General features: G+C 41.2%; 1 long non-coding RNA gene across 3 annotated transcripts in view; it reads right to left on the bottom strand.

The window, feature by feature from the left end:
- Window positions 1-8,632: 8,632 nt before the first annotated feature.
- The window catches only part of LOC106837338 (uncharacterized), a 280,263-nt gene continuing 261,487 nt past the window's right edge, over window positions 8,633-27,408 (bottom strand). For all 3 annotated transcript variants that reach the window (XR_011502585.1, XR_011502589.1, XR_011502588.1), the window contains exons 2-6: window positions 23,698-23,814; window positions 22,476-22,660; window positions 21,209-21,313; window positions 20,286-20,408; window positions 8,633-11,885 (exon numbers count right to left, since the gene is read on the bottom strand). This is a non-coding gene — a long non-coding RNA (uncharacterized lncRNA). The remainder of the gene's footprint in view (window positions 11,886-20,285; window positions 20,409-21,208; window positions 21,314-22,475; window positions 22,661-23,697; window positions 23,815-27,408) is intronic.

Here is a 27,408-nt window from a genome sequence, read left to right on the forward strand (position 1 = left end):
GGCTTTTAGAAATCAAGTTTTCAAAAACAAAAAACATCGATTTCTAGTCTCAGAGCCCCTCAGCTATATATAGATTATTTGCACACATAAAAAATGTTACATAATATTCTGATATGTTAACAGATACTTACTTTGTGTCTCTGTCTCATTCAAAAGAAACCTTAGCATCCACTGCCTCTTGGAAAAAGGGAAAATAGAGGGAGAAGAGGCAAGAAGAGTCATGTAGTAACGGAAGTTGCCTCAGAAGAGAAAGTATGTGCTCTACCACCCATAAACCCCGGCTTGGGCCATATCTCCAGTGGAACTGTTTACACTAGATTAAGGAAAATTTTTGGTGACCTTCACAGAACATTTCTTTTTTTCTTTCTTTTAAAGATTGGCATCTGGGCTAACAACTGTTGCCAATCTTTTTTTTTTTTTTCTGCTTTATCTCCCCAACCCTCCCCACCCACCGCCGTACACAGTTGTATATCTTAGTTGCAGGTCCTTCTAGTTGTGGGATGTGGGACACCGCCTCAACGTGGCCTGACGAGCGGTGCCATGTCCACGCCCAGGTTCTGAACCCTGGGCGGCCACATCCGAGCGCGCAAACTTAACCACTCAGCCATGGAGCCAGCCCCCATAGAACATTTCTGAAATTAACATTATGAAGGAACTTCGTTTCAAGCTGTTGTTAGAACATTTTTTTGTCCAATCAATTACAAAACAGATTTTATTCATCTTAACTTAAATAAAACAGTTTCCAAACATGAGTGGAATAGCTTTGTTACGTATTGTGCTCAGAACTTTAGGCTAAACATCCTTGTTTTTGGTGTGGGCCCAAAGGGCAGTGGGACCACACAGTACGATTTATTTTTTCAGTGAACGTATACAGAAAATCACTCTATCGTGTATGTATCAATTCAATCCATAACTTTAAACAAATCTAACTTTATTCGAATAAACCAAACACATTTAATACATTTTGTTAATTATAAAAATTCAATCATCTAATCTGTAAATCCCTTTCCCATCTGGTATATAATATCATGACACTTTATTTTCAGTGTCTATCAAACTGTTGATTTCAGAATCACCAATTCAGACAGCATATGGATGTCTCTTTAATTCTACTGTAGGTGGGTGATATATTTAGACAAATACAAAGAAAACTCAGAAAAAATGATGTTTGCCTTTGTGGAAAAGATTCCAACCTTACCAATGACCATTCATCCCATTGATTAATAGTATCATACGAAATTGTTCTTACGTAATTTCTTCTCAAGGAACTTCAAAATTTTCATGTATTTCTCCATGAACTTAGCAATTTTTAACTCAGTTACTTCTGGTGTAGCATGTGCCCAAAGTCTGCATATTTTACAATACAATGTGTGGAATACAATCTTTGGCAAATAATAAAGTTTTTCTAGGGACCATCGTTTTCACACCAAAACATCTGCAATCATTAAACTATTAACATAAGACTCCATGAAAATAGCTTTTAGAATAGTCAACTTGAATTCAAAACCCATTTTCCAATTTATCATTCATACAGACTACTCCCTTTTTCATTCAGCATTCATCAGCATTTGTCATCTCAGCCTCCATAAAGACAAAGAGGAAGAAAGCAGGGGAAAATCCAGAGAGTTTCATTTGTGGTTTGTAGACATGAAAAAATTTCCTGAAGGGAAGTTAAAATTCCTCATGAGATGCTCACCTATCATGCGCAGATTTCAATAACCATTGGCCTTCGGTATCCCAGATGCTTCAAATTTGGCTGCTAAATTTTATTTCTTCAATTGTGTCATCAATGTTTAACTAGTTTGTCACATTAAGACCATTTATAACACTTTTCCCTATCACATAATGGCTTAAATTCTCCTTGAGTGGAAGGACTATATCATAATTGTCATATATTATGCATTTTAATCACCCACAGACCACAGCACAAATCCTCACAGAGCAGGCTGTCAGTAGATTATAGCTGAATAAAATACACTACTTGCATTATTTGGGTTATTAGGTTGATGTTAAAATGGGTCTATATCAATGCTTATGATCATTTTTAAAAATGGATTAGATTGACCTTCAACTGAAAATATTGAAAAATATGGTTTACAGAGATTAAAAAAAATTCACACCCTTAAAAGAGTGTGATAAGAGCAGATGTTGGGTTGTCAACAATGGTATTTTGCAATGTTCACAGAAGACATACATCATAGTCTAATCGAGAAGCTTCATTTTCCAAATAGGATCTTAATTTGTGCATCACTAAAGTTACCAGGGAGCTCATATTCATACAATTAAAATGAGAATGTTCCAAACTTATGACAGTGTATCTTTTTACTGATGTCTTCAGCCAGGGGGCATCCCTTTGTTTGTTTTTTGCCCATTCTCTCCCCATAAATCCAACACATAATTGTGGATCAGGGGACAAACAATAAACACTCTCATTCAGAAAAGGGAAGAATGGGGGACGCACCCACTGCTGCCTCATAGCAATTCTGAAATTCCTCAGGGTAGACATTGCAAAGGCTCCCACGGAGAAGTGGGGAGGATCCTTGTCCAGGTCTGATTTTCTACTCTAGGAAGCCCTCTCTGTTCAATCTGTCTCCATGGCCCCTGTTTCCATCTTCTGAGAATTTCCTCTTGTCTGTTGTACTCTTTGGCCACATCTGAAATGGCTATTTTGGAGGCTGATCAGTGTTTCTATCCTGATTCCTCAAACTTCATATAGATATGTTGTATGTAGACATAAATTAATAAGAAAGAGAAAATTGTGGACGTAATAAGAATATCAAAGGCAGTTAAAATAAGGGATAGCATTAGTTTCCATTCTTACATTCCCAGATATCTGTGGATACTGTAATGCACATTGCTTGTTTCTGCCTGCCCTGAATCCCCTCTACTATTTTTTGTTTTGGGGTTTTTTTGAGGAAGATTAGCCCTGAGCTAACATCCACTGCCAATTCTCCTCTTTTTGCTGAGGAAGACTGGCCCTGAGCTAACATCCGTGCCCATCTTCCTCTACTTTATATGTGGGATGCCTGCCACAGCATGGCTCGCCAAGCAGTGCCATATCCACACCCGGGATCCAAACTGGTGCACCCCGGGCCACCGAAGCAGAACGTGTGAACTTAACCGCTGCACACTGGGCCAGCCCCCCATCTACTGTGTTTTGGTGGCAGCAACAGAAGAGCTGAAGCTGAGTCATTATGAGCATCTCACAGAGACTGTCCATTACATTGGTATCTGCTGCCTCGCTTGCTGTCCCTTCTGATTTGGGTTTTTCTTCAAGTCTATGAGTCACTCAAATATATCTCCAATGACTTTTCTTTTCTCAAGCTAACTAGAATTTGTTTCTGTTATACATAACCAAAGAATCATAATCGATACATTCAAACCTCATTTTGGATTCTACTCCCCGAATTTGTTCCTATGTGAGGGATTCTGAAATTTAGAAGAGACACTTTAGAAGTTCTCACAGAAGATTACCTACACTCCAGGGCAAGGGTTCTTAACCTGGGGGCTCTGGATGGGCTTTAGGTGACCCCTAAGTCTTCTGCAATTATATATATCTTATTTTGATGAAATCTGTAACTTTCATCAAATTATTAAAGGAGTCCATAACCCATAAAATTCTACTGCTCTAGAAAGTTATTTTTAGTTTCAATTAGCATAAAGGATAGTAAGATATTTTCTTCTAGTTCAAATTGCTTTTTGCTTTGAAGAATGGATTAACCTAATCAACTTGGAGAAATTTACCTGGAAACAAAGTCACTCAACATTAGAATGTATCTGCCAAGGATGTCAATGGAATTTATGTCTCCAGAGGTTCTTAAATATAATGTAGATTGTTTGGTTTAAATTTGTCCTCCTTAAAAAGATTGAGTTGAACATCTTGTGAATTTTGGACCCTTTCCAATGTTATGTTTTTAAGAGTCTGTCTTTTGAAAAAAGATAGAATTGCATCTAGATACAAAATACTGTATGGTGTCAGAGCTCTGGGCCAGAAGTTATTAATAAGGCGGAAATAAGAGCAAAGAGATTTGCCTGGAAGGTGTTCAACTGAGAAGTGAAGGTGGACAGCGTCTTCAGTAGAACTACCAGGAGAAGGTAAGGACCGAAGCGCCTTCAGACCAATTGGCAGGAGCCAGGACTCTCATCCAAATGCTGCACTTGCAAATGTCACGTGATTTTTATTTCAGCAAACACATCTGTTTATTTTCATAGAAGTATTAAGCAGATTCAAAAACAATGGCAAGGAAAATAAGGGTGTTTTAATCAGGGAGAAAAACAGAGTGCTGATTCACATACACAGCTTTGCGGGCTTTGGTGTTATAAATCTGAAAGCTGCTTCACCTCCAGGCAGCTCTCAGTAGAACCCAGCAATCTACCCCAGTGTGCACAGCGTCCTGTTCCACTGCTTAACGACAGAACGTGGAGAAAATTGCGTGTGTGGACACTGCCAAGGGAACTTGGAAGATCAGGATACTTATTCAAATTGGAATTTAGCCCAGACTCTATTTTTGTCAAAAGGAAGAAGAAAAGTTCAAGCATTTTAATAAAGCCTAAGAACTTTGGTTAACTGGGGATTTGGTACACATTTTCCAGGCTCTGAATTTTGTTCAATTCTGCTAAATGGCCAAGTGCTGCTCTTGACATACTAGTGTCTTTTTTATTTAAATAAGCAGCTGCTTATCTGTTTTTAAAAATACCTATTTGATAGGTCTTGACTTCTAGTCATGTCCTTGCTCCTCCCCACTAAGCACAACTAAAAACTCTGGAAATGATGCCACTGGTAACCAAAGTAGGACTCTGGAAAGTGGTAAGAAGGTGAGCTGGCTTTGGGCCCCAGGACTGGAGGAACAGCAGCAGGGCATCTTTCTTCCCCCGACACAACAGAGGAAGACCACCCAGACCCATTGTTTTCTGATCATCAAATTAACACAAGGAGGCAGCCAAGGTAGGTTCATTGCTCTGGCTTAGAATGAGAGTCCTTCTGACAACATCAGATGAGCTGACACCACTGGCAAGAACAATTAATTGTGAGCTCTACCACTAATAAGTAGCTTTGGAAGCATTATTCTTCCCTGCCAGGCTTGTGACTCCCATTTTTCACTGAGATACTGAGGCAGGTCTGTGGAGCTGGCAGAAGGGACCCAGCTACAGCTGGTACTTGGTCAAGGAAGCCGCTTCATCCCCTTGGGTCCAAGATTCTCTAGGACACGAGCACCAAAGTAGCTAAAACAATATTGACAAAGGAGGAATTACTCTACCCAATATCAAGGCTAAATATCAAGCTATCATAATCAAAACAATGTTGATATTGGCAGTATGATAGACAGTAGATCAATGGAACAGAGTAGAGAACTCAGAAATAAATCTACACAAATACTGATGCCCAACTGATTATTGACCAAGATGCAAAATCACCTTAATGGAAGAAAGATCACCTTGCAACAAATGGTGCCAGGGCAACTTGACTTCCATAGGTGAAAAAAGATAAAAGAACCCTTACCTAAACCTCTTACCTCAGACAACATTTAACTCAAAATGGATCATAGATTTAAAGTGGAAACATAAAACTATAAACCATTTAGAAAAAGCAGGGGATAAAATCTTTGAGATCTTTGGCAAATAATTCTTGGACTTGACATCAAAATCACAATCTATAAAAGGAAAAAATTGATAGATTGAGTCTTATCAAAAGTGTAGTTAAAATTTTAATTAAAGATTAAAACCAAACATCATATGAAGAGAATAAAAAGTCAAGCTACACACTGGGAGAAAGTATCTGCAAACCACACACCTGATAAAGAACTAGTATCTAAAAAATGTATAAATAACTCTCAAAACTCAACAGTAAACACAATACCATCAGGAAATGGGCAAATGACAGGAAGAGACATCACCAAAGAGGATAGAGAGATGACAAATAAGCACAACAAAAGATGCTCAAAATCATTAGCCATCAGGGAAATGCAAATTAAAACCACAATGAGATATCGCTACATACCTATCAGAATGGTTAAAATAAAAAATATTGACAACACTAAATGCAGGTGAGGATAAGAAGAAACTAGACCACTCTTGTATTGTTGCTGGTAATATAAAATGGTACAGCCACTATGGCAAACAATTTGGAAATTCCTCAAAAAAATTAAATGTGCAACTACCACGTGACCCAGCAATTGAACTCTTGGGCATTTCTCTCAGGAAATGAAGACTCAGGTTCACCCAAAACCTTTTACATGAACGTTCATGGGAGCTTTATTCACAAAAGCCAAAAATTGAATTCAGCCCAAACATATGTCAAGAGCTGAATGATTAAACAAACAGTGGTAGACATACATGATGGAATACTACACAGCTGTAAAAAGGAATGAACTATTGATATGCACAACGACTTGGATAAATCTCCAGGGAATTACATTCAGTGAAAAAAGCTAATGCCAAAAGATTACATACCATATGATTCCATTTATATAACATTGTTGAAATGACAAAATTTTAGAAATGGAGGACAAATTTGTGGTTGTCAGAGTTTGGAGAAGGGAGCCTGGTTTTGTTATAAAAGGGCAACACAAAGTACCTTCGTGGTGGAGGTGCTCAGCATCTTGACTGCGGTAGTGGATACACAGCCTACACAGGTGATAAAACTCTACAGAACTAAACACACACATACAGATGAGTATAATTAAAACTACAGAGTTCTGAATAAGATCAGTGGATTGTCTCAATGTCGATATCCTGGATGTGACATCATGCTATAGCAGAAGGTTAACTATGCCCTTGGGGGATTTGGGGTTTGTTTAGAGTTGTCCTGACTAGCTGTATTTTTCTTGCTTTATTCCTGTGTAGGAAGGGGGTTGACAAGCACCAGGTTGATACCGGTAGTGTCAGCTGCTCTCGCCAGCAGTGAGCAGTGCCATGCCCACGCAAGAACTCAGTACCTGGGTGGTGGTGATGACACATGATGAGCACAAAAAGAACCACCCAAAATGGGGAGCTTTCCCTACAGGCTCAAAAGAAGCACTAACTGTTGCTTAGATTTTCAGTCCACGTGCCTATGTTCCAAACCCCAAGGATTTGAAACACATCCTCAGTTATCTGAAATCAATCTATTAATCCTAGCTTGCAAAGAGAAAGGAAAACTACTTCATTAGTGTTCCTTTCCGAGTGAATTTCCCCATCTGTTGTACTTTAATTTGGTTGGAATCTTGTGTGTTAAAATACAGAGTGGAGACAAGTCAATTATGAGATAACTTAATGCTGAATTTAAAGATCTTTTGAAGTGTGAAATGATTCCCAGCACTCAGATACAGGGCTGAGCAACAGAGCACCCGGAATAACTCCCAATCTCTGAGGATGGAGAACCATGGAAGGCCAAGGAGAAGAAAGTCTGATGCTGCAAATCGATTTACTTCAATTCCCAGCAAAACGGAAGTTCATTATGTACATTTTTTCATGAACAAAGTGGGAAATAAAAGCTACATCTTTCTTTTTCAATTATTTTATTAGGTTATAATTATTCATAACATTGTGTAATTTCAGGTGTACATTATTATTTATCAGTTTCTGTACAGACTGCAGTGTGCTTACCACCAAGAGTCTAATTTTTTATCCATCACCTTATATATGTGACCCTTACCCCTTTCACTAGTCCCCTTCCCCTCTGGTAACCACTAATCTGTTCTCTTTATCCAAGTGTTTATCTTCCAAGACAGAAAATAAGAAACGTTGGGGAGGAGGTGGAGAAAAGGGAACCTTCAGACACTGCTGGTGGGAACGCAAACTGGTGCAGCCACTATGGAAAGTAGTATGGAGGTTTCCCAAAAAATTAAAAATAGAAATACCGTATGACCCAACTATCCCACTACGGGGTATTTATCCAAAGAACATGAAATCAAGAATCCAAAGAGACTTACACACCCCTATGTTCGAGGCAGCACCATTCACAATAGCCAAGACGTAAAAGCCACATCTTTATAAACCTGCAATGATTCAATGACCTCCCCTCAGCTCTCCCACGTTCTTCCTCGTAATTTTCACCTTCCATCCATCCTCCTCTCACAATTGCTGGGGGACATGCATTTGTTTATACTTTAAGGAAAAGAAGACCTGTTTGCCCCACGCTTGCTGAGTACTTCATGCGTAGACAACACTCCACCAGAGTGTTGTCACTGGGTAGATAATCTAAGTCTAGCTTAGTGTTTTGCTTGCCCTTAACCTCATGAATTTACCTCTAAGGGCCCCGTGTCTCTGGTGTGGTGGTGGACAGAGGGTTTCTGTCACATTTCCAGAAGCTCCCAGCTTCCTTACCCAGCACCATTTATCAGCCTCGCTGGCAAACAGGTGAGTGGAAACCACGAACTAAGGGTTTCCACATTAAGGTGTTCTCATAGCCAAGTCTCTTCTCCCCTCAAAACATGAAAACAAAAAGCCACATGAGACAGAAGCAAGAATTAATAAATGGTATTAATCGGTATGCATTTATACATTATGTGAAGAAAACTCGTATTTCATTTGTCATTTAAAATTATGGTACTCAAAATGAAAAGACCTTACCTGGGAGTCAAGAACTAGAGAAGCATCTCCATCAGGCTGTAGCAGGAGTGTGGAAACAGAGCAAACACTAGACCCAGGAATCGACGGTTGGTTCAGATAAGCATTTATTCAAATTTATCCAAATTTACACATTTATTCAAATTCTTCAGGAAAGAGGAGTCATTTGTGATATAGGAAAACCTATTCTAAAAGCTCAGCCCAGGGGCCGGCCCGGGGGCGCAGCAGTTCAGTTTGCACGTTCCGCTTCTCCTCGGCCCGGGGTTCACTGGTTCGGATCCTGGGTGTGGACATGGCACCGCTTGGCACGCCATGCTGTTGTAGGCGTCCCACATATAAAGTGGAGGATGATGGGCACGACGTTAGCTCAGGGCCAGGCTTCCTCAGCAAAAAGAGGAGGACTGGCAGTAGTTAGCTCAGGGCTAATCTTCCTCAAAATAAATAAATAAATAAAAGCTCAACACAACTTATAGATCTATTTTAATCTTTTTACAAAGTTAAGACGTGTTCATTTTAAAATAAATGAACAATACAGATGTACATAAAATAATAACAATGGCTACAATGTGTAGCCCACCTACTGTGTCTGGCAGTTGATTACCTCATTGAATCATCACAACCACCCTGTGAGGTAGAATAATTATGATCTGTGATATTCAGGTTACAAAAAAGTGAAGCTTTTGAGGAGAGCTATGTTGGCCAAAGTTTTACAGTGAACAAGTTATAGAGCTGGGATCCTTAGCACTGTGTCTCAGATCTCTCATAACTAATAACTAGCATTCTAGAAGCCCAGGCATAATCACTATTAATAATGTCATTCCAGATCATTTTTACAAAAATGAGTTCATAACATATAATATTCAGCAACTTTCTTTTTCCACTTACCAATCACAGATAACCTTGCACAGCCTTATGCACAAATTTCTTTAATATGCTCATGGCCTGCTTAACAAATTTAATTCACAACTCAAACTATGCCACTAGCTATAAAGTCGTTTAAATTGAAAAGCAATATTTATATCAATTTTAATGGGAAAAATTATGATTCCTTTCAAGGATTTCCTTTCTGGCCTATGTTTTCCTTCCTGCCAACCTAAGACGCCAAAACAATTTTCACGAAGAAAAACCGATTGATTGACAATAAAACCAAGTTTACATAAGCAATAAGAAACAATTTGAGGGAAAACAAAATCAGCTTTTTATGAAGGAAGTCAATGCAATAACATCATGAAAGTTCAGTGTACTCACTAAGGCGGGGCAGACAGTGAATGGGCAGGTGGAGCAGAGGTGCGAGGGAGGTGTTCTAAGGAGGACTAGGGGAGATCAGGTAACCGACCTTCAGCCAGGCATTCAAGATCGCGTATTAAGCAGAGTGAACTATCCTAAAAGACTGCAGAATCTTTACTTCTGTCTCCTGCTTCCATCCTCTTTTATTTCACTCATCCTTTGCTCCACGATTAAAATTTTCCTAACTTTTCTTTCTACAACAACACTTACTTATCAGTTTTTGAGCTATTTGGGGGCTCACAGTTAACTTTAATTCAAAGTACACTTGAAAATAAAGACTAAACACAAGAGTGGGTCAAAACATTTACAAATAGGAGTACATGTGCATAAAAGACCAGAGTCATAGAAGTTGCTGCTTCTTTATCCCTCGTGTTCTGTGTGCCCATACAAAGGAAGACAAATCTGACAGCAATTGAAATCTGTCCCACATATCGTCTCTGCATAGAAATTTTTGTATTGAGTAAATTTTGAGTGTGCCCTTGTCTAAAATAATAAAGTCAAAATATAGTTTTTTAGGTCATATTTATTTCGTAGGTTTTTATTTTTATTTTATTTATTTATTTTTTCTCTTTTTTAAAGATTGGCACATGAGCTAACAACTGTTGCCAATCTTCTTCTTTTTTTTTTCCTCTGCTTTTTCTCCCCCAATTCCCCCAGTACATAGTTGTATATTTTTAGTTGTGGCTCCTAGTTGCGGCATGTGGGACACCGCATCAACGTGGCCTGATGACTGGTGCCATGGTCACGCACAGGATCCGAACAAGCAAAACCCTGGGCCGCCAAAGGCAGAGCGCAAGAACTTAACCCCTCGGTCACGGGGCCGGCCCCCTATTTTGTAGGTTTTTAGGTGAAAGCACTGCTACTAAAAAAATAAAATGAAAGTCACCGAAAAGTGGTATAAATTTTCAAATGGCATTATGGCAAAAAGATAGTAACTGAACAATCATTTTGGGGAATAAGTCTATAGTTTTGGAGGCATATAGAATTGCATGCAATGGATAAACTATGAATTGTTTAACCAGTCCCTTATTAATGGGTATTTAGGTTGGCACTTATTTTGTACTATTACAGACAATATTGAAATGAGCATTCTTGAACTTACATGCTTCAGGCTCTATACAAGTATTTTTTTGTGTAGATTCCCTGACATGGAATTGCTGAGTTATAGGACTGACATATATAAAATTTGAATATATCACTTCAAATTACTTTCCACAAGATTAGTGTAATTTACATTCCCTCCAATAGTGTGTGAAACTAACATCTATTTCCCCATAACTTCATTGGAACTGTAAATTATCAATCTGAACAATTCTGTAGCTCTGATGGGTAAAATGTTTCACTAATTACTAGTCAGTATAAGCATCATTATCAGTTTAATTACCACTTCTGTAAATATTATGCACGTGCCTTTTTTCCATTGTTCTGGGTTTTTTCCATTCCATTTATTGGAGCTTATTTGTACATTAGGGAGATTAACATTTTGTTACTTACATTTTGATTTGCTTAGATTTGACTTTGTTTATGGTTTTCCTTAATCAACAAACATTTTAACATTTTGTAATTAAAGTTGCCTCTTTTTTTCTTATGTTAGATAAATTCTTTATCTTACTTAAATAGATTTCATCCACCGTTAATTTATGACAAACATTAGCCAATATTTTTTCTATCATGGTTACAACATATAATTTATATTAGATATCCCTAAAAATTATTTTTATTAAAGTATGTGTGATAGATCTCATTAGTGCCCGCCAGTAGCTGATTCTCCTCTCCTGTCTACACATACAGAAGATGATACTTCCCAGCCTTCAGGCAGGTAAAAAGGGCTTTATGGCAGGTTGTGACAAATGAATGTGAGTCGATGTGATGCGTGTGTTACTTCCATGCTGGAGGATTAAACACTCCCTTTGTGATTTCACATCCCTTGCTTTCTTGTTGGCAGTAAATGTGGAGACCAGGTATTGAAATGTCACAGCCATACGATCCAAGCAGCTTGGGTCTCCCAGTCATACGAGGAAGACGATAGCCATGGAGAGTCCCCCGACCTGCTGTGGATTTTGCAAGGGCAAGAAATAAACACTTTGTGTTAATCCACAGAGACTTTACACGTGTTTTACTATCTTTATGTTACTAATGTAAGCTTAACAGACCCTGACTGATACAATATAACATAATATGACCTCAAAATGAACAGATGACAGGCAGATGATAGATACATAGAATTATCTTCCAAATGAATAGTTGAACCCAAACCAACGACATGAATAAATATCACAAATGTAATGTTGAACAAAAGGATGAAGATATAACAGAATGCATATTAAATGATTTCGTTAATATAAAGTTTGAAAACAAAACTAAACTATAGTGTTAGAATTGGGATAATGGTTACCTTTAGGAAGGGGAGAGTTTGTCAAGAGACAAGAGAAGAGATGGTGAGATGATAGTGTTAATCCGTTTTTGACTTAAGTGATGGTTACATGGGTCTTACCCATGTTCAACACAATTTTAATGTTGAATTACATGGTGTCATTATTATTTATCCTGCAAAATGACTTACTTGCTCAGATGTATACTGTATATATGCTGATACATGTAGATTTAGTTCACCCCAAATTTTTGTTCTTCAAAATTTTAAAATATTTCACGGCTTTTTGCTGACTTAAGTATTATAAACCAAGGCAAGTAAAATTCGCTTTCCAAGTTTTTTCCGTCACTATGGTCTTTCATATTCAGGGGAAAAAATGGCACTACTTTAGGACAAAACTACTCTCTTTTTCCTTAAAAACCAGAAGCACAAACATACTTCTATTTCTCTGTCACTATTGCTTCTAACGTCATCTCACCCAGCCACATTAACTGTAACTTTTAGTCGAAGTGATGGACTTCCTTTTCTCGGAGACGTGTCAGGGTCTATAACTGAAGACTGTCATACGTCAGCATCTTCACAGACTAGCGAAACTCATGAATATGCACAGCTCCACTTTTCCTAAGCAATTTTTCCCTGCTCACTGCGTTGTCTGAATTCTACTTATTTCCTCTGGGCTGACTTTTTTCTTGTAATAATAAATACCTCCTTCAATAATTATTTCAATGAGAGACCACAGTGGCAAACTTTCTTAACCCATTTATCACCCCTGAAAGAGAGTTTAACCGCAAAGTGAACTCAGGGTAGACAGTTGAAGTCCTGGAGCGTTTTGAAGATGTTACTTTGTGGACTTCTGGCCTCCGTTTTTGCTGCTAACAAGTCTGACGTCAGTCTTAGTGTGATTCTTTTGTATGCAATGCAATATTTTTCTCTCTAGTTGCTTTTTTTTTCCCCCTAAAGATTGGCACCTGAGCTAACAACTGTTTCTAATCATTTTTTTTTTTATTCTCCCCAAAGTCCCCCAGCACATAGTTGTGCATTCTAGTTGTGAGTGCCTCTGGTTGTGCTGTGTGGGACGCCACCTCAGCATGCCCTGTTGAGCAGTGCCATGTCCATGCCCAGGATCCAAACCTGCAAAACCCTTGGCCGCCAAAGTGGAGTGAGTGAACTTAACCACTCAGCCACGGGGCCGGCCCCTCTCTGGTTGATTTTAAGATATTATGTTATGTCTGTTCTGCAGTTTCACTCGAATATACATAGGTGTCTGTTTATTTCTATTCTGATCAGCATTCAGTATGAGCTTTAAATCTAAGGAATTGTATCTTTGTTTGGTTCTGGAAAACTCTCAGCTGGTATGTCTTCAGATACAGTGTTTATACAGTGTTCAGAATAGTGTTTCTGAGGGATGCCTCAAGCCTCTGCTTTTGGGCTTCCTATGAGGTACATGTTGGAACTCCTCTTTCTACTCACCATGATTGTTAACATTTGTGTCAGGAAATTGATCTTTTTTATCTGGCCGTGCCAAGTTCGAGGTAAATTTCTCAGCACTACTTCACCAAGTTGTCCTTCAACTCTCTCTAGTCGAACGCTTGCTTCTGTTCCTGAAGCCGACATAGCCGCAAATTCAGCTCTAGTTTCTACTGTGTGTTTCTGTTCTGTTTTTCTTTCAAAAAGAATTTAAATTTTGAGTGGGCCACATCCTTTTTATTAAAAAAAAAATGGTCTGTCATTTCTAATTATTTGTTTCTAGGGAGGAAATGGTAGCGGGGATGTGTGGGGGTGTAGTGGAATCTAGCTTAATGCAGCTAAGAAGTAAATGCTAAACACCATCTTGACTTGAAAATTCCCGGAAGTTTATGACTAAGGGCTTCCCACTGTGCCAGAAACAAATCCAAATAAGCAAAGAGATATTCCATTTTGTAAAGCTAAAATCCCAACATCATTCCAGAACCGCATACCAGAGTTCTCCTAACAGTGTGTGATGCAAACGTGCGCGGTTTATAAGTGGGCTTTGCTGCCATATTATTTTCCCCTTTCACTCTTCTGTAGCACTTGATGACCTGAGAGGGTCCGTTAACATGGTATTTTACTAAAGGTTATTGAGTTTTCTTTTTATAAACAAAAAACCGCTACTTGGCATAACGTTCTTCAATTAATTTTGTAGGCTATTTGCAAATGCTCATAAATTACTCGTTCTAACCCCTATATTGTACACGTTGTTGACATTTTAGGGTGCAAATAAAAAACATTCTTCTTTATCCTTCCAGAATACTAATTTGAGAAAAGAGACAGGAATCAGACAAATGGGGCCCATGACAGCAGTTAATTAGAGAAGGACTGAGTTAGAAGGCACAGATTGATCTATATCCATAATCAGATCACCTAAGACATCTAATCCCCATTGAGCTTGCCAACCCTAAATTTCAGGTGCTCCCCTGCAAAGGCAGAATATTCCCTGCTAATCATGACATTGGATGCACAGGGACTGTAAGCATCTTGTAGACAGGACACACACTGATGTACACTTATCTCTGATGAGAAAGCCCAGCATGGCTGAGTCCTCCACTCTCCATTCCTTCTCTCCAACTCACTAAGCAGCTCCGTCCATCTCCCCCAAGGGAAGAGCGTGCAAGGGGCAGAGGGGAGGTGATCTAGATGGGTTTCCTGAGAAGCACACCCTGAGACAGAATTTGGGTACACCAGAATATGTGGGGCAAGATTCAAGGAAGCACTGGCAGTGGAGTGGGAAAGTAGGACCTAGAAGGGAAGGAAGTCACCATAGGGCATCAGTGGACAAGCTGGTACTGTGCACAAGTGGGGCTCCATCCTGCTGGGGACCCCTGAGTTATTGCATAGAGTGTGTCCTTCAGTCGTCTCATCCACTAGGAGAGGCAGCTGAGGTACTTATCCACCAACCCTTCCCACCATTGGAGGAGAGCTGCTCCCGGAGGGAGTGACTCCCCAGCAGTTCTGGCGCAGCCCATTCAGGAGAGCAGCTCCTGGGCCAGGGGAAGCCCTCACCTGGAGACTCCGATGCTTGCAGAAAGAAGCAGTAGTGCTGAGGGGAAAGGTAAAAAAACAAGATCCAACAAGATCTTAAATGTGACTTTTCCTGTATCTCACAATTTCTGTGGTTCAGGAATTTGGGAGCCACTTAGCTGGGTAATTCCAGCTCGGGGCTTCTCATGAGGTTCCAGTCAAGACGTCGGCAGGGGCTGCATCATCTGAAGGCTTAACTATGCGTGGAGGGTCGGCTACAAGGTGGCTCGCTGGGACGGCTGCTGGCAGGACGCCTTAGTCCCTGGTCACATGGACCTCTCCAGAGGGTGTGTGAGTGTCCGCACAATGTGGCAGCTGGCTTTCCCCAGAACAAGAGATTCAAGAGAGAAAAAGAGAGCAAGCAGGAGGCCACAATGCCTTTTATGGCCTAATCTCGGAGGTCTCATATTGTCACTTCCTTTTATTCTATTTGCTAGAAGCCAGTCACTAAGTCCATCCCACAGCCAAGGGTAAGTGAATAGGCTCCACTTTTCAAAGGGAAGAGTATAAAAGAGTTTATGGACATAGCTTAAAATTGGAGCAGGTGTCAAGCTCCCGTATATTCTAAAGTGAGGTGTTAGACCTCCCCTCGTAACTTTCATAAGATTAAGATGGAACAGTCCAGAGACCATATCTGGAGTTGTCATTGTGTTCCCCACATCCTCCCATCATGGGGAAAAGGATGGGTGCCACCCCCCACCTAAAGCCCAAGTGAGAGGGGCTTTAAGGAGACTCTTAGGAGAATTTTCCCGGTGTGTCCTGGAATGTGGGCAACATTTGGACTAAATTCTGAGACATGCTTGAAAAGTCTAAAAGTAAGAGGCTTGTATGTAAGCCTGAGGTAGCAGAAGGAAGGGGGCCAAGCTCACTTAAAGCTAGCTCCCCCTCACTTCAGCTGGGCAAAGGGTTGAGATTTCCGGAAAACAAGAGTGAAGACATGGGGGGAGTTGACTTGAGGTAATCTAGAAATGATTACCCATGGGGAATGCCTGGAGCCACAGTGCGACCCCAAGGGAGGGGTGGAGCACTGTGAGTCCAGGGGCTGAGCTGGGAGTCACAGCTGACTGCCAGACGACAGGCGACAGGCATTTCCCATTTCTAGGGAGCTGCAGGTCAAGGTGTCCAGAAAGAAGACCTTGAAAGACTCACAAACATCCCACAAGAGAGTTTCAAGCATCTACCGTGGCCAGAAGTCACCAGCTCTGGAGGACAACTGTATCAGCCTCTAAGCCTTCCCCCGGCTCCCCATTCACCTATTCCCCTACCCTTCATGCACGCATTTTAACCATTTGGGATCCCACTGAATTTTCATGCCGTCCTTCATTTTTCTGTACTTCTCCTGTTTCTTGAACTCACTTGAGAAGCCAGTCCACTCCCACATGTGAAGGGAATCGGAAACTTTCCAGAAAGAGTCGGAGAAAGATACTGTTCCTGGCCTCAAGGAGTTCGCCTTCGTTTGGGCGGGAGACTGGACTTGCCTGGATGCGCCAAATGTCTATTTGTGTTCCTGAGTCTCTTTGATGAGCTTGTGGCCTGCCTCCCCTAAACACACAGCACCTTAGCCCTCTGCTTCAACCACCCCGGGGCACCCCAAGTTCCACACGCTCTGTGTGTTCAGCAAGGGCTTCGGCCAGACTCACTCCCTCAGGCACCGGTAGCACCACCATCCTCTGTTCCTAATCAGTTATGAGACTTCAAATCCATCCCCTCTCCCCGACTCCTTCCTGTCCTGCTGTCCTCCTCCCCCACTCTCCAAGGAGGAAGCGAGGACTTTACTAGACCAGTACCAACAATAAACACAGGCTGCTCTGGGGCCTTTTCCCATCAGCGTTGGTCATCTGACCCACCCTCTTAAGACTATCCTAGAAGTTTCCACGCCTAGTTTTGGGACTGTCTTTATTGTCTGGTCTACTTTTAGTTATTCATTAACTCACTAATCACAATATTTTAGCATATTTGTCATAAAGGAGTATACGTTTGTTTTTACCCTTCCCAGACCTTACTCACTCATTCATTCATCAAACAGTGCTGACTTCCTATTTTGTATAAGGTCATGTCCTAGAGCTGAGAAGATAAAGACTAGGGGAGTGGTTCTAAGCCTTGGCTCATTCTTATAGATATCTGAAAATCTTTAAAAAAATGCAGATGCCCTGGCTCCACTCCCCAGAGATTCTGATTTAATTATTCTGGGGCAGAGCCTGAGCATAGGTGATTTTTAAAAGCTCCCTGGGTGATTCTAAAGTGCAGCTAGGATTGAGAACCATGAGAAAACGAGAACGTAAATAACTTGGAGCAAAATTAAAAAGCAAGATGCCCCCAAAGATTCAGAGAGCATACTCTGGGGACCCACGTCCTGCACCTGCACGACCCTGCCAGCCCCTCAGGCTCTGCTCAGCCCCTCCACCCGTTAGCCACAGCTCAGGTGAGTGATGTGTCACCTCTCTCACAAGCTGAGCAAAGAGAAGGTGACAGTGCCATTAACTTTTCTCAGCTGATACCACCCTCCTCAGTGAAAGTGCACAGTGTCATGGGAATTTGTGCGGCTACGGGCCACCCACGCCCAAGGGTCATCAAACTTTCAAGGAGACAATTTAGAGGCAGGAGTGAATCCCTCTGATATTCTTAGGGCTAGGTGAGGGCTGCGGCTACACTTTCAGGGAGATCTCTGCAATTCTCCAGAAGTGAAAGGCAGTTCGTCGGGATTGCAGGAAGACACAGACATCCCTGTGGTCTAAGGGTCTTTCTGCTTCTATCATGCGATGCGGAGTTAAAGGCAAGAGAAGGCTGCAAACTCGGCGCCTTAGCGTTCCCCGAAGCACTGAGAAATCCTTCCCGGCCCTGTCTCTGCTGGCAGACGGAGGCCTGGCCTCTCCAGTATACAGGCTGAAGGCAAGAATTGGAGCCATGTGGGGAAACTGCTGAGAAAGAGCCCTTCCTCCCACGGAAACTGTCTACTGACTGACGCTCCAGTGGATGCTCTGTGCTGCAGGGCTAAGGTCTCTTGCTTCTCTTTCTCTGCAGAAAATTCCCTTCCCGTGGTGGCACAGGGAGAAAATACTGTGCTAAAAGTAGAGAAAGCCCAGAGCAAGAAGCAGATGTCCGCGAAAGCTCCATTTTCCTGTTTCTCCAGCAGGGGGAGCCGACGATAAGCGCGCTGGCGAGCGGCAGCCCGGATGATTATGCAACGCCGAGTGCGCATGCTCCGCCCGGGGCCGCCCGCCGGCGGATGCTGACTCAGGGCAGAGGTGGACGCGGGGGGGCGCCCCTGGGCCCAGGTGGCCCGCTTCCCCAGCGGGAAGGACGGGCTTTCAGGACTGTTCGTCCTTCCCGTGAAGCCCTGGAAATTGCTCACTAGTTCTGCTTGACTTGTCCGCTGCCTGTGACCCGACTGACACTAGCTCAATGCTCCTGTTTTCCAAAAGGGGCTTTGTTTTGGGTTTTTTTTTTTTTTTAGAGTAAATAATAGTTATTATAGACACCCTTTCCCAGCAGCTCCTAGGTGCCTTCACTGAGCTAGGTACTTAATGGCACTGGGTATCTTTTTCTGCTCCGCATTTCTTTCTTCCCCCATCCTGCAGCAAGGGGTCCCGCCGGCGCCTTTCGTCAGACCTTGCTGCTGCCTGAAGTGCAGCTTGTTTCTAAAAGGGAGGGAGGAAGGTAGCGAGGAAATTAGGCCCTTCCCAAATTCATTGGACCTATCAGACACAGAGGTCGAGTTTAGAGAATGAACAGGAAATTGAATATTGTTTGATTTTCTTCTTTTGAAATCAGTGGCGTCTTGCTACTATTTTACCGTTTAAGGGGTGTGTGTGTTTTGTTTTTCAATTTCCCTCAAATGTGTCGGCGATGTTTTTTGATACCGTGTTCTAAAGAAGGGTGCTGGTTACAAGGGAGAGAAAAGGTAGGGAGTTCTTTCCGGTAGGTTGATAGGGCTGCTTTTTTGATCCCTTTCCTTTCTTAATGATGCCATGAGGAAAACCGTGAAATTATTTTTGAAAGAAAACTAAGAGGTCAAAACCAAGCTTACTTCACTGAAGGCATGTTAACTGTAGAAAATTTGGACCATACGGAACTGGAAAAAAAGAAGATACAGTTTATCATAATCCTTAAAGATAATTGTTGTTAACTTAATGTATGAACTGATGACTTTTTTCCCAACCTTATATATGCTATGCTTCAAAGTATTATAATATTATACATATTGGTTAAAAATCTATTATTTTTGTCATTTAACATACTGGATTATTTTTAATACCTGCATAGTATTCTTTATCATATGTCTCATAAATGTAGCATAATATATTCAGTTAACCCCATAAGGATGGATATTAAAGCTATTTCCATTTTTTTTTTTTTACAATGGTGAACATCACCGGGATAATAATCTTTATATACGTTTGTATTTTCTTAGGAAAAATCCTAGGGGAGAAATTGAAGATCAACAGATATTTTAAGATAGTCAGTATGTGTCTGCAAATGCCCTTCCAGAAACAGGGTACCAATTTGTATTTTCACCAACAATTATGAGGAACACCAATAGAGTTCATTTTTGTGTGCTTTGCCAGTTTTACAGGTTACAAATAGTATTTCATTGTTCCATTTTGTATTCCTCTGCCATTTTCTTTTGAATTTCTCAGATTTCCTTCAGAACCTTCCAATTAGCTTAGATCCTGATGAAAGCAACAAAGGATAAGAGTGTGTAGCAGCCAAAGTAAAAAGAACATGTAGTGGGAGGCACTGGCCTTTAGACCTTGGAGACTTGATCAAACCATATCCCTTGGGTAGACTGATGCTTTTGTAAAGACTCAGGAAGGACCCTTAGTGGGAAAGATTCCCAGCCAAGAAAATTAGAACAGGACTGTGCATGGGGATTCAGGTTGGAATAGTTCTTAAACTGACTCAACTTTCATAACTAAAAGACCTACCATGGTCAGAAAGATTAAACACACGAATTCTGGTGATTTTTGCACCCAAGGTAGGCATGGGGGAAGAGATGACCTTAGGGAAGTTGTTTCTTCAACACGCAATTCAAACTCCATACCTGGTCTGTGCACACCGGTGTGCACATGTCATCTTGTGGTGCATATGCACATCATTGGGTGTGCGCATCTTCATAGATGCCATCCCTCCTTATTTTAACTGAATGTGAAAGAGACTGGAGCCTCTGCTAGGAAAGAGAGAGATAATTAGGAGATAGCTCTGCTTTGAAGAAGCAAAGCAATTTACTACACCAACAATTTACTGAAAAATAATGTGCCAAATGCCCAATTTGCCAAATTTGGGAGATGTTTAAAAGGTTTTAGTTTTATCCTTGCCCTGTGCTTTCCTCTGCCCCATCTCAGAGGTTTGTCCAGACTGTTTCGTTAGAGAGACAGGGCCAAGTTCAGAGGCAGGGGCAGGAAGAGGCAGAGGTGGAGGCAGGAACTAAACTAGAACTTGAAGCCAAATCCTTCAATGAGTCAGGAGATTGGTTATTCGTGAAGTTAATTTCAGTAAGTTGGCTCTCACCGAGTTGGCCCAGAGCCCTGCTTTGGCACCTTCTTGTGGAAATATTTCCTTTTCCTTATCCAGTCCTTCCTCACCTGAAGTTGTGCTTCACCTAGAGCTTGAGATTGTGCTATTCACAAATAGAACGCCAACACTCACCACGTGCTTCAGGACGTACAGATTTAACTGTTACCTGGCTAAATACTTATGTGGAATCTTCAAGGACATTTAATAATGTCTAATAATATACTCAAAGTTCACAAGATGATGATGATTTGGAAATAACTTCTCTCACCTCTTCCAACCTGCCCTCCAGCTCCACCTGTGGTCACAGGGCCTTAGTGAGCCCCATTATTGCCCACAGAGCACCCCATTCCTCGCCATGCATACCCTTTCCCACAACCCCTTTATAGCCCTTCTGATCACTTGCCAATCAAAAATAATACATAAATAGCAGTCATCGTGGCCTCCACTTGCCTCTGCTCCCAGGATGCATTACTAGGTGTTTGATCCACCGCTGGACAGAGACCTTTGAAAGCTTGGAGATTGGCAAGGTGGGCAGGGCCCTCGCAGTGATCTGGCCTGTAGAGGTAAGACAAAGGGATAAGCAGACATTCTGCAGTGAGATCAGCTTCCTGCCAGTGTTTCAAAAATTTTCCTAAAATAAAAGTACCTCTCCTTCTCAGTCGGACTGCATTTTAAAAGCCCTCTCCTACTATCGTAACTTTGATAGATGCCAGACTCTAAGGAGGATTAAAGGCAGTGGGGATGGTGAGAAGGGGGAATCCCAGATAAAAGCTGTCCCCCTGCACACTGGATCACAGCCAACGTTGGTTAAGCTTGCATTATTTGCAGAGCACCATTACCGTTTCTGTATGAGAACGGAAAAGTTCGGTATGCGCACAACGTACAGGGGGAAAAAAGATATTTATAAAAACTTCAGTATGAATGTTATGTGCTAAATGGTAAGCTGCCAGAATGATCATAAACTTGACTGGGACACCAAGGATGTTGGCAGAGGTGGCTTAAGCAAAATTGTGAGCCAGGTGCTGAAATGATGAAGGGAGATGGACGAGTGAGATGGAAGATGGCCTGAAATGTAAAGGACGAGATATAATTGAGTAATGGATGCAAAACACTTTCATCTGTCATGTTGGAAATCTAGCAGGTGCCCCTTTAAAGTCAAACTTACAGAACTCTAGAGCTGGGATGATATTTCCCCAGGGACAAACCAGATGTGCTCTAAACCACGCATGAAAACATGTTAACTATGTAGCTTTTTAAAGAATCTGATTGGGGCCGGCCCGGTAGTGCAGCAGTTAAGTTCACACGTTTGGCTTCGGCAGCCCGGGGTTCGCCGGTTCGGATCCCGGGTGCAGACATGGCACCGCTTGGCACGCCATGCTGTGGTAGGCGTCCCACATATAAAGTAGAGGAATATGGGCATGGATGTTAGCTCAGGGCCAGTCTTCCTCAGCAAAAAGAGGATTGGCAGCAGATGTTGGCTCAGGGCTAATCTTCCTCAAAAAGAAAAAAAAAGAATTTTAATGGCTATATTTATAGATAGAGACGTAAATATTTGTGAATTGAGGCAGATCATAACACAGTAAATAGGTAGCAAACTATTCGTGTTCTTTTTATTTTTTTTATCCTCATTCTGCCCAACAGAAGGAAGAATTTCACGCTTTACAAAAGGCAGAGTCACCTCTGACCTATGTACCATTTTATTTCAAACACAACTTACTGTTACAATTTCGTCTGCTGCTTGGTGGGGAAAAGGCCTTTCCATATCTCACTCACAGTCGAGCAATCCAATTTTCCTGTAATGTCCTTCTGGTGTGTATGTTCATCTCTTGAAATGTAGGGGCTGTGAGAATTAGCTCAGAAATACTCCGTGTAGAATGGAGCCGAGATTCATGTCACCGACAACTAGAGAGCGAGAAAGAAAAGCTAACAGCATCACAGGAACAGAATGCACTCCCTCACGGATCTTTGGAAGGCTAGCTCCATATCCTTCTTGATCCATTCCTTGCCAGGCTAACTCAGTTCCTGGGTGATGGTCTCCTTTGGCCTGAGGTAGCAGGGCCCCGATCCACTCTAGTATAGACTATGTGGTTAGTTTCTCTCTGCAATCACTGGAATAGCTAGACTGGTTATACTGTGTCATTTCTAAACACCCGCCTCAACTTTTGCCCGATTTATTTGTTGACACTAGGAATTCTTTTTTTTAAGAGGAATGAATCTTTTTATTCTGGTTAGAAATAAAGCTTAAAGAAAAATGGTTGGGTATGATGACATGTTGCTTTAAGCTCCCACGTGGCTGTGCAAGGTGGGTATCAGAACCTTGTCTAGGAGCAGGTTTCCATGCAGGAAAAAGAGCTCAAGGGCAGTGTGCCATGGGCAGCTCACGGGAGTGGGGAGGAGAGGCTGGAGGTACCAAACCCATCCTGGCACTTGGCATCTGGACCAGGGCCTGGCCTCCTCGACTCTCCACAGTCTGTCCAAGCACTTCACTTTCTAGGAATTCAATACATGTTTAAAGTCCAAACTACTAAAACTGTAATTATTTAGCATCAGTAATTTAACTCTTTAAGTTTTCAGCTTGTGAAGGACTGTATCAGTCTCTCTCTGAAAATCAGGTGTTTTTCTTTCAAGTCAGGCACTAATGTTGCCCGTGGTGCATGGCAGCCCGCCAGCAAGAGTTATGAGTTATGTGTCGAAACAAGAAGGATCATGTCCTTATAGAATGATGGTGTCATCAAGTGGGAAGGGAGTTTCCAGGCCACCTAGTGCAGGCTTCTAGCTGACATGGGAATTTTCTTTACAGCATCCCTCTTGGGGGGCCCTCAGGTCTCTACCTGTGTGTTCATCCAGACCTGAGCTGTCCAAAACCTAGAGAAAATCCTATTGAGCTACTCAATAGACTCAATTGTAGGAAGTTTTTGTTATTTTGAGTCAAAATATACCTTTGTAGGGGCCACCCGGTGGCACAGTGGTTAAGTTCGCATGTTCCGCTTCTCACCGGCCCGGGATTCGCCAGTTCGGATCCTGGGTATGGACGTGGCACCGCTCGGCACACCATGCTGTGGTAGGCATCCCACATATAAAGTAGAGGAAGATGGGCACAGATGTTAACTCAGGGCCAGGCTTCCTCAGCAAAAAAGAGGAGGACTGGCAGTAGTTAGCTCAGGGCTAATCTTCCTCAAAAACAAAAAACAAAAAACAAAAACAAAACAAAAAAATATATATACCTTTTTATAACTTTGGTTGATTGGTTCCCCTTTAGCCGCCCAAAAAACAGCGCACTCTCTTTGACATCAGTGCCCTTTGACTGAAAGTCAGCCATAAAGCAGAAAGAGCTCTGAAGTTAAGTTTAGGTTTCCAGAGTCCCGAATTTGCTCCTTAGCTCTACTGCAAACCAAATGTCGGGCCAGTGCTTAAATTCAATTAGCCTTTCCTAAAGATTTCAGTTTTTTTTTCTTCTTAGTGAGTGCCTTTTTCAAAGATCTGCATCTGTACATTTCAAGTTGAAAATTTTTTAGCAAATTAAAATAGTTTATGTTAAATTGAGAGAGTTGTTTTTTACTTTTTATTATGGAAAATTTCAAACATATGCAAGAGTTGAGGTAATAAAATAATGAATGCCCCTGGAGGCCACACCCTGCTGTAAATATATCAACTTAAGGTCAGTCTGGTTTCGTCTCGGCTTTATCCACTTTCCCTCCTCCCTGGATTTGTTTTGAAGCAAATTTCAGATACTGTACAAAGTCATCCATAATGATTCACGGTTTCTCTAAAATATAAGGACTCTGGCTTTGTTACAACCACAATACTGTTACTTTTCTCCCCCAAATTAAAAATAATTCCTAAATATCTTAAACTATGCAAACAATGCTCACGTTTCTCCAACACGCACATGCACTCTTTCTCTCTCTCTCTCTCTCTCTGAGTTTGCTTGTTTGAATCAGGACACAAATAAGGGCCTACTATTATAATTAGTAATATACAGCTTAAGTCTCTTTTAGCCTGTAGATACCCCTGTCCATCTCATTTGTATTTTTTCCTTACAATTTTATTTGTTAAAGAAACCAAGTTATACGTAATTACTGTTCAGTGGATGGCTTTGTGAATTTGTGCCCATTTGTTTTGTAGCTTTTTTCATTTTCACCAGTGTATCTGTGCAAGAACGTCCTGGAAGTGGACTTTCTGGATCAAAGGGTAGATACATATATAATTTCTCACAATATTGTCAAATATTGCACTATTGCAAAATATTGTCTCTATAGGTTGTGTACCACTTTGCATTCCCGCCATCCCTGAGGGACATTAAACTGATGATGTTGGAAGCTGTTAAAGGTCTAAAATTATAACCTAAGCCTTTGATGAGACCTCCCGTGTTTCCATGAGTCTTCTCTTTTCCAGGCTAAACTTACTTGGGTTCTTGCATGTTTGACAAATATATCTTCTATGTCCACAGTCGTTAACAAAATTCTTAAAAAGGAGTGGATTGAGTAAGAGACCTTGACAAGGACCATGAGACTTCCTTCCAGGTTGACATTGGTTGTGCATCTTGAATTTATCTAAATGCACATCTCATTTTTCTCTACCCTGCTGTTATGAAATTGCATTCAATGGCACTAAAATGTAAAGTATACTCATTGTCTGTGTCTTTCCCCTAAAAGACAGTGTAGTATACTAGTTAAGACGGTGACCTCTGAATGCACACTTTTTCAGCTTGCGTCTTGTCTCCATCACTTAATAACTGCGTTCCATCAAACCAGTTGTTTAAACCTCAGTGCCTCCCTTTCACCATTTTCAATAAGAAGATTTTAATAGTACCTGTTGTGATGATTATAAAAGATAATAAGCGTCAAGTACTTAAAACAGCACCTGCCAAGTAGTAAATCTTCTAAAAATATTTCCTATTAAATAAAAGCTACCAATCTCATAACAAAGTCCAAAAAATCAAAGTAATTTAGCAATAATTATTCTTTTTGAATGTGCTTTATCTCCTGTAAATCACCGTTTCCTTCCCTAAGGACCTTCAAGGTGGCTTAGAATTCATTTTTAAGGATTTTTTTTTCCTGGGAGTTACACACACTTGTCTCTAGTCCCTGAAATACATCTATAGTCTCTGGGAATTTTATCAGTTAAGATTAGGTTCACCTGCCTAGCAGGTACTCCAAAATAACATAATCTTAATCAAACACGTAGAAGTGGGTTTTTTTCTCTGAAATATAAGAAATCTAGAGGTAGACAGTTCAGAGGTGGGTGTGATGGCCCGTGGAGCCATCAAGAGTCCAGGTTTCAATCTCTATCCTTCACTATTTTCAGCATATGACTTCCGTCCTTTAGACTATGGCATGGTTTAAGGACTTAGTCAGAATAGCAGAGACGAAAGGGCCACTCTTTCCAGCTGAGTGATCTCAGGCCAACCAGAAGACCTGCTCTTATATTTCATGTTGACACATTAATATCTGCTCTTTTTTTTAAAGATTGGCACCCGAGCTAACATCTGTTGCCAATCTTCTTTTGTTCTTATCCCCAAAGGCCCCTGGTACATAGCTGTATATTCTAGTTGTAGGTCCTTCTGGTTGTGCTATGTGGGATGCCACCTCAGCATGGCCTGATGAGCGGTGCCGTGTCCGTGCCCAGGACCCGAAGCGGTGAAACCCTGGGCCGCTGAGGCGGAGCATGCGAAGTTAAACACTTGGCCATGGGGCCGACCTCAACACCTGCTCTTATATTTCATTGGCCAGAATATAGTCACAGAGCCATATCAAGCTGTAAAAGAGGTTGGAAAATGTACGTTTTGTTAGATGCATTGCTTCCACCCACTGAAATCAGAATTCCGTTACTAAAGAAGAAAAAGAGCTTAGCTATTGAGGTGGTCAGGTAGGTGTCTCCGCCACATTCTTGCACCTTTTGACACCCCTGGCACTCTCTGTGTTTCATCACATGTTAGCCACAGTGATGCTGGGATCACATCAGCAACGCATTGTAAGGACCTGGGATAAAATTTCTTCAAGCTGTAGGATCAATGAAAGAAACGTGGTGTCTCCAACATTATAGTAGGTGCTGGAGTTATGAAGATGAGTAAAATAGGGCCACGCTTGAATCTTTTTGGAAGACACTGCCCTTTATGGGTCTGTAAAAATTGATTCTTCTCTACGTACTGATCCTTCTTTTTTTCTGGTCAAAATCCTTCTAAAAGTAGACACCGAGCTGTTTCCTGATACACTAGTTTCTTAAACTGTCTTTTACTCAAAGTCTTTTAAGATGGTATCATCAATTCCTTTTAAGCTATCTTTACTTTTTAAAGCTTCCAGCCATGAAATTTTACCTATTTTTTCTCTAATAAGTTAAAAATCTCTGTGTTATGTTATTCTCTGAATTTTCCTCCTAGTTTATTATGAACTCTAAGATGACACGGTTAATTTCTCCAACGTTCTTTACCATTTCACTGCACCTCACATTTCTTCCCAGTTTCTCAAGTCTTCAGTTGACAATAGTGATTTTTTTCTTTTTTTCTACCTTCTGAAAGGTGAACCTATAAGAATTGCTCAGAAGACCTGCATTCATCAGAAAGAATCTTTCTGCCAACACTCAGATGAACAAATTTTAAAATTCAGCATTGACCATGATTCAGTGACACTGCCCACAAAAAAAAAAAATCG

Source organism: Equus asinus, chromosome 1, assembly GCF_041296235.1.
Source record: "Equus asinus isolate D_3611 breed Donkey chromosome 1, EquAss-T2T_v2, whole genome shotgun sequence".
In the NCBI taxonomy this organism is placed as follows: Eukaryota; Metazoa; Chordata; class Mammalia; order Perissodactyla; family Equidae; genus Equus; species Equus asinus.